The 14774-nt window shown below is 38.7% G+C and overlaps 1 protein-coding gene across 3 annotated transcripts in view; it reads right to left on the bottom strand.

Annotated features, from left to right (window-relative positions):
• TLK2 (tousled like kinase 2) overlaps nt 1–13980 on the bottom strand; it is a 125342-nt gene extending 111362 nt beyond the window's left edge. For 2 of the 3 annotated variants that reach the window (XM_075176899.1, XM_075176900.1), the window contains exon 1: nt 13443–13979. The gene's annotated coding sequence lies outside the window, so the exon portion shown is untranslated. Of the gene's footprint in view, nt 1–13442 lie in introns of all 3 variants that reach the window. The other variant, XM_075176901.1, reaches the window with a different exon arrangement.
• Between the last annotated feature and the right edge of the window lie 794 nt (nt 13981–14774).

The raw sequence follows: 14774 nt of genomic DNA, 5'->3' as shown, positions 1-14774 counted from the left end.
AAAAAAACAGAGGGGGGAGCATAGATATTCATGAAATATTTCTTGTCGGTATGCATTTATTCATTGTTTATAAAGGTATGTTTTAAAGAATATATTATCTCCTTTTCCTTTTTATTATTTTTATCAGCCTTTGATATTAATATCATACGGTTATATTTTTAAAAGTTTTTAGTGTCATATTCCTACACAAAATCGCTCTACATCAATCATAATTCAAAAAATAAAAGTGACTAATATGGAGTAAAACTAGTATTTTAACTAAGTGTTGAATATATGGATGTATAAATCTGTGTTTCAATAGTAATTGTCTTACAAATTTTAGTGGATTTTAAAGAGCATCATCCATTTATCATATAATGGTCTTATTAAATCTGTATTTTTCATAATAAATAATAATGTAGTATTCTTTTCCTTCAATTATCCATTATCTTTCATAACATTCATCATTTATATTTCTATATTTTCTTCACAATGTTGTATTTTTATTAGTTTGGTTTTTAAACTTGCTTGGAAAAAGCAAGGGTAGCGAAAAGCGAGTCAGAGTTTTGATGTCTAGGCCTCTGGTCTAACTTATAAAATATTCCTCTCTAATACTTTAGATCAGATCAACTATGTTACTAACATTGTGTGATTAATACTATTCGTATGCCTAAACCCACATTAGTGTAATGGTAGGCAGTCAACAATTAACTTCCCTCACTATTATTGATACAGAAAGTGGCTAATTGAGATAGTGAATTTCTCTGGTTGTCAGGAAGGGCTGTTTATGAACATATATTTTCCATCATAATATGGGACATAAGAAATATACTATATCAGAAGGACTATTATATTTATAATCACTTCAAGAGACTTGCTTACACTCACCTCACACAACCTACTGAATCCTCTTCAGACAAACTATCATTCTTAACACTCTACAGCGACTGCATTGAGTAAGGTCGTTAACGATTTGATCATTGCCAATTCTAAAGGATATTACTCATTTCTAATTCTCCGAGACCTCTTTGCTGCATTTGACACCGTTGACCACTCCTCTCATACATATGCTAAAATCAATAGATCTTAAAGACACTGTTCTATCCTGGTTCCCACCCCATCTAATAGATCTTCCAGTGTTCGTTTCCCTGGATCAGCTTCTGCTCTGCTTCCTTTATTAGTTGGAGTACCACAAGGCTTGGTTCTCCGCTCTCTATCTATACCAAGTCTCTTGGAGAACAAATTCGCTCTTTTGGATTTCAGTATCATCTCTATAGAGATGACACCCAAATGTTTCCATCCTCTCCTGATTTCTCACCATCTGAGTTGGTACGCATTACTGTTTTTCTGCCATTTCATCTTGGAAGTCCTCTCGCCAACTCAAACTCAGTGCTCTCCCCAAGCACCGGACAAAAATCCCCTGCTGTCTGGCAATGTGACACGGTCGAAAGTCAGCTGCACTGACATTTCATATAGAAACGTCAGCGACACGGTCTGTGTTGCTATTCATTTTATATGCGATATTGCAGATATTTATAAGTCAAAACACCGGATTCCTTCCAATATCACCGTGGTACAGTTTTTGTGGATAAACAGAAAATGCATCCATCTGCCTTCAGAAAAAGCAATCTTGTTTGTAGACAAGTCTGTACCTCAGTTTAGGCGAGGCAAGAATCCTTTTCTACAATGGAAACAAAGCATCTGCATATGTGCATAAAACCTGCATATTTGACAATGTCAGTGGTTCCCAAACTTTCTCAGTTCGAGGCACCCTTAGGGTCACCATAATTTTTCCAAGGCACCCCTAAGCCAAAATAATTACCGGGTAGTCCCATTTTTTAAGTAGTTGGGTCAAAATGACATAAGATGTATTTAGGCAACTTCACCATCACATTGTGCCCCTCCAGCATCTTGCTCCGTCATCACACCCCCCCCCCCCTCTCCTCTGGCATCTCCCTCCGTTGGTCTTTCAAAGAACTGGGTATAGACTTCCCACATTTAGGGCTGACAGACTATTGCTCCCTATCCTGGGTGGATTCAAGGGTATGGTTTCGTGCTGTCTGGCTGGTAGTGCCCAAATCCCCAGGTCTTCATATTCTACCAGTTTTTCTGCTCTCCTCTTTAGAGCTGCAGCTATTTTGTTTTTGTGTTTTTTTTTTTTTTTTTAATCGATTCTCCTCTTCTTCAATCTTAACAGGTCAATGTTGACTATGATGAAAGGCTAGGAATTTAGGATTACAATTCCCTAATTATGCTGTTTATAGCACAGATCACCTGAATCCTGCTACATTAGTAAATGGAACAAGACAGATCATACAGCGAGAGATGGTGGCTCTTGGAAAACAATAAACTTTAACACTCACTGAAAATACAAACTGTCACAAACATGCCAAGAAATCACGATGCAAATTAATTCAGCAAAAACTTAAAATATGATCTAAACATACCTACAAATCTAGGACAGGCGAGTATTGGTGCTGTATTTTTAAAATATTAAGCACCTTTGCTCCAACCTAGTTTTGACTCCTCTGCTGGCTCACCCGAATGATTTTCGAGAGCTCCTTGAAGCAGGGAGCTGGACTGACATGATAGCAATGACAGCTGTGGAGCCTTCATACTGACTGAATGTGGTACGCTTTTCTTATGACATAACAGCACAAAAACCTACCCTCTCCAGGAACCAGAATATCCACCTCCTACCACTGGAGTCGGGAGAGCTAGTGGAGCATTTTACTGTTTATTTTTTATTCTGAGAATTAGTCTCATGGTTAAAAATATGCGAAAGAATGATTTTGAGGAGTGCCTGGGTTTTTGAAACCATAATAAAAATGCAGTTATAACCAAATATAAAACAAAAGCACCAAACATAGCATAGTAGCCATAAGACAAATTAGTAACAAACTTTCATACAACTGGAGACCACGTAAAGAAAAAAGTCAAAGAAAAGCTTATGTGAATAGGACATGAATGTTCAGAGTAGATCTGTCTCCTTCAAATAAAAATGCAATATAAGAGACTTTACTCTCAAGATGATCAAAATGCTGTCCAGAATCGGTCTGACATTATCCTAATCCAGTGTGTACCTCCAAAGGTGGCAAGGGTTATAACAAACCTCTTCTGATGTAACATTTAATATTAAAAATGCGATTGAGTTACTGCATGCTTAGCACCACTGCTAGCAGATATAAGACAGGTAAGATAACTGCAAGTTACAAATACAGTATAAAACATATGTGATATGCAATTCACACAAAACAACTAAAAATTTATGTAAACTTATTTGTTGTAACAACCAAATGTTATAGTGCTGTGAAAAAAAGTTTAATAAAAAAAAAAGAAGAAGCTGCAACTTTTCCTGTTTATAGGCATGTCAATGAGATGGGAAAGTGTTGGAGAACATATAGTTTGCCTGAACAAACCCCATAAAGAATAACCAAGTTACTTTAACTAGAGTATTTTATTAAAGATTTCATGTGTGTACAACTTTTCTTTGTTTATTTAAAAGGCACGCTGGACATTAGATTTGTCCGACTCCTGCATTATACATAATTTGGTCTTTTTAACATTCTTTTGTTATTAATTGTTCCTTGAGTCTTGAATTTGATGGGAGGTAGACTTTCAGTAGTTATTTTGCTTAGTAGTGAAGGTAGTTTTCACGCTTTACCTCATAATGAAGGTTTATGAGGTGAGTGAAAGATTTACTTTTTACATCAGTAATAATTATGAACTTTTTAGAGACTTTAAGCAGCACCCGTGCAATATTGAAACAATTTTCCGATTATCAACTTATCCATACAACATTTTTATATGAACACAAAGATTTTCTACAGACATGTTTTGCAAGAAAAAACACCCCATGTATCAATGTCATGAGGGAACTGATGCACCTAAAAATACTATACTGTGCATTAGTATATATGCCTACATATAACAGCAAATATTGTAGTTAAGTAGGAGTATTCTATATTTGTTTTTATGAAAAGATCTCATTGCAAAACTTACAATACTACAAGTATATGTAATCGATATTAAAGTAATAAAAAGCCATGGCAAATTACATATTAAGCACGAAAGTCATCCATCAGTTGACATAATTCAGATGCTTACAATCCACCAGACTCCATAAATTTACATGGTATTTCACACCGCACTGAGTAAAGTCATTAACTCCTAATGAAATTTCCAATCGATTTAATGTTATAATACATATGTAACAATTATAAAGGGGTGCACCCACACATTAAATAGCATTCATACAGAGAGAAAAATAAATAAGTGTTTTACAGGTCACTGAGTGCCGTATAAAACACATTTCTTTCTTTTTTTCATTTCTGTATAAATTCTGTAAACTGTCAATTGCATGTATACAAAAGGATGAACCTCAAAAAAAAAAAAAAAAAAAAAAAGAGGGCTCTTCTGCCAACTCATTAATATTAAACATAAATTGTGGGTGTGAGTGCTTGCTTATAACAAGGGATTATACTGGTATAAAATTATGTTCACATTATAAAGTCTGTTCTAGAAAGATAACATTCTTAGAACTGGGGTTTGAGTTGGGCAACAAGGATTAGGCTATTCTAGATCAGGCCTGTCCAACCTGCAGCCCTCCAGATGTTGTGAAACTACAAGTCCCAACATGCCCTTCCAGCTATCAACAGGTTGTCTACTGGCAAAGCATGCTGGGGCTTGTAGTTTCGCAACACCTGGAGGGCCGCAGGTTGGACAAGCCTGTTCTAGATGAACACAAAAAAATTTTTTTTTAAAAAATGTTCTTATACCACATTCCGCAACGCAAGCAAACTGATCTACTGCAGGTAATGGAATCATTAAAACTGGTGCCTAGAAGGTGGCAGTATGAACTATGGCTTAGGCAAAGACACTGGAAAAAATTATACATGTTCAAATTATTTCCACACTCCTCTAACATGCAGAGTACATTGCTGCTTGTGTTAACAGACATGTGTAGGTGTAACAATTAGGGCAGTACGGTGGCTTAGTGATTAGCACTTCTGCCTTACAGCACTTTTGTCAGGAGTTCAATTCTCGACCAAGGCCTTATCTGTGAGGAGTTTGTATGTTCTCCTCGTGTTTGCGTGGGTTTCCTCCCACACTCCAAAACATACTGGTAGGTTAATTGGCTGCAACAAAAAATTGACCCTAGTCTGTGCGTGTTAGGGAATTTAGACTGTAAGCTCCAATGGGGCAGGGACTGATGTGAGTGAGTTCTCTGTACAGCGCTGCAGAATTAGTGACACTATTTAAATAAATGATCATAGTGCCTGCAGTACTTTTAAATGGAGTAACAAAAGGAAGCTGCAACAAACTGCTACATGAAGAAATTACAAAACCTTGTCTGAATTAAGTCACATAGCTAGAATTTTAGTAAGCTTGACTAAAAAGTTCAATATATACATTTTTGGAACCGGCTTCATTGAACAGGAGGATTCAGGAGAGTGCTTTTTGATCTCAAGAGACCAGGTTTTTACATTTGCTAACAGCATGAACCCGATTGTCTAAGGTAATATCCTGGTGATCTGACTGTGGTAGACCCTGAAAATGTATACCATCTCTGACTATATTCAAAAAGCATGAAAAGGCTTTATTTATATGGCATATTTTAAAAGGGAATGCAGTTAGGCTATAGCATGACCATCTTCCTGGGGGGGAATGTAGTAACAGTTCTCCAGCCTCAAACAAAGCTGCACTACTTTCAATAAAAAAAAAAAAATTCTAGGGTGGTCTCTTCCAGTGCAGTCATTTCTTTTCGTGGCTCTGCCAGTTTTGTAATACAGAAGCTGGAACTCAATTAAGCAAATAGCTTAAGGGTATGAGTGTGGGTGGACAAATTAAATGTGGCTTGTGATTAGTCCTCTTGCTAAATCTTCCCACTCCTGGTTTAAAGCCACAGTATAAAAAGGAATTGAGGAGCCCCAGGAAAAATGGGAGCACAGATCAGCCCCCAGGCTCCAGGAAGGGTGAACCTCAAGAAAATATTTGCCTAAGAGAAAGTGGAGCTCTAAATATTCAATAAAAACTTTGAAAAAAAATAAAATAATAAAGATAAACATTTCAGGGTATGGACATACTAAACATATTCATTTTATTACAGATATTAAAGATGGAAATACCTTTTATTTTTTTGAATATTGGATTTTACACACAATATACATAATAAAGTGATCAATAGAAATGTAGAGTTCTACATAAATCAAACCATACATCAATGGGGGAGAGAAAGAGGGAAAGTATAGATAGAGCAAGGGAATAAAAAAATAGAAAACATTTAGGATATAGTGCAGGATAAATAAGAGCTATATTATAAAGCCGTTTAATTTTGCAAGTGGTTAACACTAAAACTGCTTAAAATGTTTTGGGTGGAATTCCATAAATTAAACATTTAACCCAAATATTACTTGGTTGGGTCTGACACTTCACATGATCTAGAAGAATAACTGCTGGAAGTGATAAACGACATGCTGTCTGTATTAATTCTGCTGGAGTGACCATTTAGTTTTGGATAGATATAACCTTTAAGCTGCAGTTCCATTATAAACCCAAATTTTCACAAATTAATCACTTTCTTAAATTTACAAATCTGCCTAACATTTGGGGTTTATAGTCAGGTGATTTACCTACTAATATTTTTAATAATTACAGTGAACCATTTCTTTGCTATAACCATGTCTAACATTTAAGCCGATTTCTCAAAATTCAACTTTGAGTGCATTGTCCCCCAAAAATAAAATAGAAGTCTAACAAGAAAATGTATCCTGCCAATCCATAGAGAGCAAAACAGTTGTCATATAACTGATATGTAAACTGTACCGCTTCCCTGCTTGGGGACAAGTCATTCATCTATTCTTCATTGCACTACTCGTCTCCCTGTACAAGCAGATCAGCCTTATGTCAAATGAATAAATAATGGTTAGAGCAGTGGTTCCCAAACCATGCGCCGCAGTTCCCTGGGGTGCTATGGTAAACTCAGGTGTGGCGCGGCCAGGGCCGGTAATAAGCAAGACCAGCAATACTTGGTAATTATTTTGGCTTAGGGGTGCCTCGAAAATATTATGGAGACCCTAAGGGTGCATCGAACTGAGAAAGTTTAGGATCAACTGGGTTAGAGACTTTGATGAGCATACTAGTTCAGGATTTACAGCTATAAGAATGGATGAACTGATTGATGTTTTAAAACATCCATATACTTGACAACAGTGGATACATATTAGTTTTTCTCCAATCATTAGTCAGCTTTAATTTATAGCCATTATGGCACACTCTCCTACTCTGCAGAGACAAGACTGGTGAACAACAGAAGTACTGGCTAAATGTGTTTAAGTTTTTTCTGTTTTAATTGTAACCACCCCATTTTACTTCACACCTTAAATGGCTTCTAATGTGACCTCTGCACATAGGACTTTATACATTCACTCCCATCACAGTAGTTATTTCTCCAAATGAAATAGCTGTATTTAGTGTACTGCTCACAGCTCTACCAGTACAAACATACAGAAACTCCCACTAACCCGAAGGCCTTAAATGGTTGACCTCTTTCCATCAACCATAAATCAATGCAAACAAAGGCTCCTTTTGGGAAGAGTAAGCCACATATAAAACACACATTTCATGTATTTGATATGTATGCCCTCAGCTTCAGCATTCCCTGTTAGAAAAGTGTTTCATAAGCTTTACACACTCTGACCTCCCTCCCTCCCCATATTTATTAAATGCTGTCTCACCAGAAGCTGACTCCATTTTACCTCACTTGCCACATACCTTCCAAAACAGCTGCTGCCAAAAGGGAAGACTAAAACTAAACTTCTGATCGTATTTAGGTTCAAGAATGTTTGCTTAACCTCATAAAACTAATGTCCAGTTTTTCTATAGTATACAAGATACTGTTAACATAAATGTGTTAAGGGGTCTATTGTCAAGGCTGAAAATTTGAAAGTCATTACCAACCAAATAAAAACAGTTGGCAAATTGTAGGCTTGCCACTAAATAGCAATAACTAAACCATTACAAAAAAACAAAAACATAAAAAGGTGATTCCTAATATTTACATTGGGTGCTACAATACGAATCTTTTCATGTGTAATAAAAATCATACAAGTGATGAGAAACTCACCAGCATACATTTGTGAACTTACTTTGTGAAAATATATATGCCACATTGTTTTGCAGTTGAGAGAATGAACTCTTCGCAAAGGAAATCTGACCAAGAAAGCTTGATGCATTAGGTTCTTAAGATTTTACCAGGTCACAGAAATATATGACATTTTACACAAGTCAAACAATTGCCTTCAGAAACTTCGTAACCAAATTCAGTCCTGATATGACCAATTCTTGCACAAGTCATCACTGCTAAATCTTCAGCTTCCCAACAGACATACAGTGATCCAGATGTCCAAACTGTTAAACAGAACAGCAGCAATGTACACTGGATCTACCAGTAGTAATGCAGCTAATATGCATGTTGCATGGATCTGTTAACACAGAACTACATGGCAAGCATGATCCACGTTCTATACACCTATTCAGGTTACCTACCGTGTGTATGGGAATCTCTTGAAATACCACAAAATTGTCTAGAACTAGTGCCAGTGGTCGATACAAGTGTCATAATATATACTTTTTACTTTAATCAAAGTGTGCAAAAAAAAAAAAAAACAGCATGGTCTCTAGCAACAGTATTGCACACTCAAGTGATCACTGAAAGAGAAGCAGTGACACTATATAGCACTGCCTCTATACTAAATATTCTATTTAGCCACCATCACTGAACCCACAGCACTATACCAGACTATTTGACCCAAATAATTGGTCTCATTATCTAGAGAGGTTAGAAAAACAATTATCCCTAAGACTCAACAATAACTTGGCTATAACTAAACAGGTCAAAGTAAAAGTCCACATGTGGACTTTTTGCAGTGGACTTGATTTAGCAAATTAGACCTCAAGGCTATATTTTGCAAATATCCTTATCCTGTCTCTAATCACTTGTTAATTATACCCTTTAATGGCGTATCTAGTAATTACCTGTACTTCAGTTTCTGCCATCATTGGGGCTGGTATATACAGTATTGTCTACAGTCAGTCCCTAGCACTGCTCTTTTTATCTCTGACACAACAACTACACCACCCAAGAGTGTACTTAGCCTTTGTGAAAACCTATACAATCTATTTCATGCTTAAAACTTCATTATGGTTTTAATGAAGATGATCATTTTATATTCTCTTGCATAACACAGCAGAAGCTTTCATAGTAGAGCTGTATCAAAGACTCAACCACCTTTACATCAAATTACTACAATCTCTTCTATTTTAAAAGTTCTATCCATATAACCACATCTACTTAATAGAGGATCTTTCAACACCTTTTCATATATTTGCATGGGATTTTCCCAAAAAACAGTTATAAAGAAATACACCGATCAGTCACAACATTAAAACCATCTGCCTAATATTGTGTAGCTTCCCCTGTCGCATAAAAATAGCTCGTACTCGTTGAGGCATGGATTCTGTAAGACCTCTGAAGGTGTCCTATCGTATCTGGCCCCAAAACATTAGCAGCAGATCCTTTAAGTCCTGAAAGTTGTGAGGTGGGGCCTGCATGGCTCGGACTTGTTTTTCCTGCACATCCCACAGATTCTTGATTGAACTGAGATCTGGGGAATTTGGAGGCCAAGTCAACAACTTCAACTCTTTGCCAAGTTTCTAAAACCATTCCTGAATAATATTTGCAGTGTTGCAGGGTGCACTATCCAACTGAAAGAGGCCACTGCCACTACAGTTGCCATTAAGCGGTGTACTTGGTCTGCAGCAATGTTTAAGTAGGTGGTATGTGTCAAGTAATATCCACATGAACTCTAGGATCTAAGGTTTCCCAGCGGAACATTGCTCAGAGCAACACACTGCCTCTGCTGGCTTGCCCAGTTAAACAATGCACATGTACCCGGCCAACTACACGATGCAAAAGAAAACATGATTCATCAGACCAGGCCACTTTCTTTCATTGACAATGGTACTCACATGTCCATTGTAAGCACTTCCAGAGGTGGACTGGGGTCAGCATGGGCACTATGACCAGTCTGTGGCTCCGCAGCAAGCAGTGATGCACTGTGTGTTCTCACACCTTCTATCATAGCCAACATTAACTTTTTCAGCAATATGTGTGCTATGGTAGCTCTTCTGTGGGATTGGACCAGACAGGCTAGGTTTTGCTCTCCGCGCACATCAATGAACCTTGGGTGCCCATAATGTTGCAGCCAGTTCACCGATTCCGACTGTCTTTCCTTGGAACACTTTTGGTAAGAATTAACCACTGCAAACCAGGAACATCCCACAAGACCTGCCGTTTTGGAGATGTTCTGACCCAGTCGTCTAGTCTTCCCAATTTGGTCCTTGTCAAAGTCGCTTAAATACTTATGTTGTGGTTGATCGGTATATATGTGCAATAATATGCAACTGCAAGTTTTGCCATACATTTTGAAACATTTTTAGCTATATGAGGCTGTTCCTCAATCATCTAAACTTCCATTGCCATCACTGGTCGGTGTAATAAGCTACCCTTCCCATTTTATTCACAAGCAGGTGGAAACAAAATATTTTTATTTATTTTTTAAACAAATCATTGTTTAGCAAAGAAAGTAATGTAACTTTGTTTCTGCGTCAGTCTTGCCTTCAGGGTCGGATTAAGGGAATGGAGGCCCCTGGGCTAAGGGGGCCTCCATTCCCCCGTGAGAGCCCCCCCCCCCCCCCGTGATCCGAGCTGCCCCCGTCCCCCGGTGAGCCGAGCCGTCCCCAAGGCACTTGCCTCCTTCTCCTGGCATTGCAGTCCTTCCCCGGCGCGCTGTACGCTCTTTACTGAGGAGATCTCGTGAGAGAGAGACTCACGAGATCTCCTCAGTAAAGAGCGTACAGCGCGCCGGAAAAGGACCGCAGTGAAAGTGCTCAGCAGCACTGATCGCACCGGGGGCGCCCCTGCCCCCGACCGATCAATACTGCTGCTGAGCACTTTCAAGGGCCCCCTGGATGCCCGAGGACCCTGGGCTGTAGCCCAGTTAGCCCTATGGTTAATCCGGCCCTGCTTGCCTGATCTAAAATAGCGATATGCAACCAAAAACACCCTTATTCTTGGTAATAATAAAATACATGTAATAAAGACACCTATCCATAATATCAGCAGCCATGTTTAACAAGTGTTACAAGTTATAAAAAACAAATCTAACAAAGCAGAATGGAGCTGGGGACCATAGCTGAAGGTTTGGAGGGGCTCCTGTTGCCAACCACTATTATAAAATACAGCAGTGCTTAAAGCAAGTAAAGATAAAAATGGCTACCTCATCACTGTGGAAAGTATGACCACCCACAGAAAGTATGATAGATAAATATCAGACTCAAACCACTCCAAACAAACGGTCCAAAACAAGGGATAAAAGTACCTTTTAAAATCACTAACTATAATAAATTAATACATTTTTATATCGTTTAATACCAACGATCCTTGTATGCAAACAGTTCGTGAAACGGACTAAAACAGTCTAGCCAGTGATCTCCTCAGCACCTATTTCCCCGGGTGCTGCAGCCGGCTGTTTTTACTTGCTACCCAGTTCTTGGAACCCAACAGAGTCCTATAATAATAGAATCAACCATTGTTTCTTTTATTAGAACAGGTTCTATGTGAGCACTGCAGCCAGCAGCACGTGTTAGACCACTGATCACCAGTCTGACCAGTACTGGCAGGTGTGGGCAATAAACTACAACATTTTTCAATATTATTGCAAAAGTATTACAAATGCCCCTACCCAGCTAGAATTATCTAGATAGACCCCTGTGATATTTTAAAGACATGTAATGTAATGTTAGACAAGGTACCTGAGTTTTTCTGCATAGATATATGGGACAAAAGGCTGAGGAGCAGAAGGAAAGTGGGCCACCATGTTCTGCTCAGCAATTTGCTGTCAGTTTCATAGAAACCCTTGTAAAGTTAACCATCCTGCAAGAGGATACAGCTATTTATTCATCATGGCTAGCTACCTCTGCATTCCTTTTCACAAGTCTTATGGTAAACACATAAATAGAGCTACAGTACTGTGGGACAAACTTTTCTGCCAAGCAAGCAAACACCACATCAGCACTCCCTTACAAAGATGTATTGTAATTTTTTGTAACAACATTATTATGGCTTGGGGAATAGCATAGTTCATTCAAGAGCCTAGATGTGTAAAGACATGCTCAATGACTATTATCCAATAAAGTTAGAGTTAATGTAACCTACATGATGCCCAACTTTTATTTACGCATTTTCCAGTTAACATACTTAGAAAGTCATCATGAAATACAGGTCTATAGTTTTCAAAAACAATCAAAAAGGCAGTTTTAGGTCATATACCCATTGGCATCAAATTTGTGCACTGTACTAGCAACTTAACGCATCTGAAAGTGGAAACCATTGCTTCCAATTACCCCATCATACTCACTCGTGGTGTTACTCCCATTTGGGAGCACTGCAGTAATATGAGTTTTTTTTCAGAACACTGCCTGCTCCATTTACTTGTGTTTCCCCTAGTGAGAACGCATTGGTTTAAGCCCATGCGACCCTTCAATGACCTCCGAAATAAATGCAAAACCGTTAACCACTTTTGCGCTTGACATGCAATTTCACTGGTGTTTTGTATTTCAAAGCAAAAAGTATAAACTTTGGAAGCATAAGGCCTTATTCTCCTAAGAATATAAATAGTAGAAGCACTGACAAGAAAGCTGCAATATCACCAATCAAGTTTTTTTTAAAACAAATTCCTGTAAATCACTTCACATTTTGGCTCATCAAATATAGCAACTTTTAAAGATATTTTCATTTTAACAAATACATAGTACCAGTTTCCATCAAACCAATGCCACAATGCCTTAATGGATTCAAACATTAACGAGACATTCTACTAATCATCCATTTAGAATCACAAACTTTTTGTAGTATTTTACATAGACATTGATGCAGCTTGCCAAACTACTAAACTTGATGTAGTCTTATTCAAGAGGGTTTGCAATTAACCAATAAAGTTAGGTTGAAACTGCCATAGAATAACTTCGTATTTGTTAATTAATCAATGAGAAAAGCCATTCAGCAACATTTATATTACAACATAAGTGTAATAAACTAAGTTATCTGGCACTAAGCCACTGTTCAAAAACTTTGAAGGACAAAACATAATATACACTTTGCACACACTAAATACACAGCATTAAGGGTTATAGGCCATTACATTTATAGGCAGCATTTATATACTGACAGAAAACTGTCCACATAGGACTGTTTGTAAAACATTACTACATATACTGTGATATTTGGTTATACAGGCTGCTACCTGGATGATTCGTCTATGAAAGTGTGTGTTTGATGTCAGAGTAGGCCTGGGTGTGTGTGAGGAGCCTTACACGGCCCTCCATCTCTCCCTGCTTCTTACCTACTGCCTTCTGTGAGTCTGCCCCCAGATTTCGGGGTCTCTTCCACCTCCTTACCCCCTGTGGGGGATGGGGATCTTCTCCTCCGCCTCACCTCCCTCCTCTTCGCCGTCGTGTTTACCCAGACACCAGGCCGCAAATCCCCGACCTTTCCTACGAGCGGAGCCCCGCGCCACACTTGACTAGCGCGGGGTCCCCGGTCATGAGGGGGCGGGGGAGGAAGACTCCGAGCAGCCCCCCCACCCCAGGGGAGGGAATCTTTTTTACTGAAAACAGCGATATTTTACGTCACAAAATATCGAAAAATATATTTTACGACAAATAGGGCGACTATTTAAAGTGGTTTGGGGGGCCGTGATGTAATTTTCTGCGGAAAAGGATCGGGTCCGCTCCGGAACCACCAGCCCAACTTAATCCGGATCGGCTCGGTTCGGATTATCGGGGTAATGGGTTTAATTAGTGTAAACACGATAGTGAAACCGCTGAATTTCTCGCGAGATTCAGAGCACAAGGCGCGTTCGCGATAGAAAAAAAACCGCGCCAAGATCGGGACTGCGGGCACGCGCATCAAAAATGGAGCGCGCTGAGCTTTCCCGCCGTAATGGGGAGGAGAAAACGAGATTAATCATTGGATGAGCCTGGACATGTGGGTGAAGTTCTTTGAGCCACACCCTAAAAGAGGAGTCAGCAAAGTCTAAAAGTAATTGGATGGAAATTGCACGTGGGTGGTGCAACGCTAACCCCGTCCTTCGTGCAAAAGAGGAAAGGAGACCAGATAGAGAGCTGATTGGCTGCAATGAGACACGTGGAGGTTATTAGCTGCCCCGCCTTCTATGGGCGTAAATAAAGGGCGAAAATAAAGTTATCATAGGCTAAAAAAGGAACGTGAACGACGCCTATACTTGCTTTAATAATTTCGACCAATAAACGGGAGTTGAAGAGAAAGGTAGTCTGGGAAAATTCCTATGCAAACACGTGTGTACTCTCTTATCTAGTTCTAGGGTAATGCCCAACATCTAATGAGATACTGAAGGGTGCATGTCTTTGTTTTTAAGACCAGTAACCAGTGAGGTGGGCAAAAAATAGCTAAAAACCAACTGTTATAAATATTACAGCAAAAGCCACTTACCACCAAACAATACCTACATGACCTCCTGCTGTTAACAAATAACATTGTCTCACAAACCCCAAATGAGGGACGTACTGGTATATTTATAAAATGTGTTTTAGTTGTGATAGAACTTCACCCTTTGGGGCAGATTCAGTTGGCCACAATGTTCTTTAGAACATCAAAGCCGCGTCTTTTTGCCATTACTACAGTAAAAAATAACGTG

This window comes from Mixophyes fleayi, chromosome 6 (genome assembly GCF_038048845.1).
Source record: "Mixophyes fleayi isolate aMixFle1 chromosome 6, aMixFle1.hap1, whole genome shotgun sequence".
Taxonomy (NCBI): domain Eukaryota; kingdom Metazoa; phylum Chordata; class Amphibia; order Anura; family Limnodynastidae; genus Mixophyes; species Mixophyes fleayi.
Note: the sequence above shows the minus strand (reverse complement) of the source record. Positions and strands in the feature narration are given on the sequence as shown.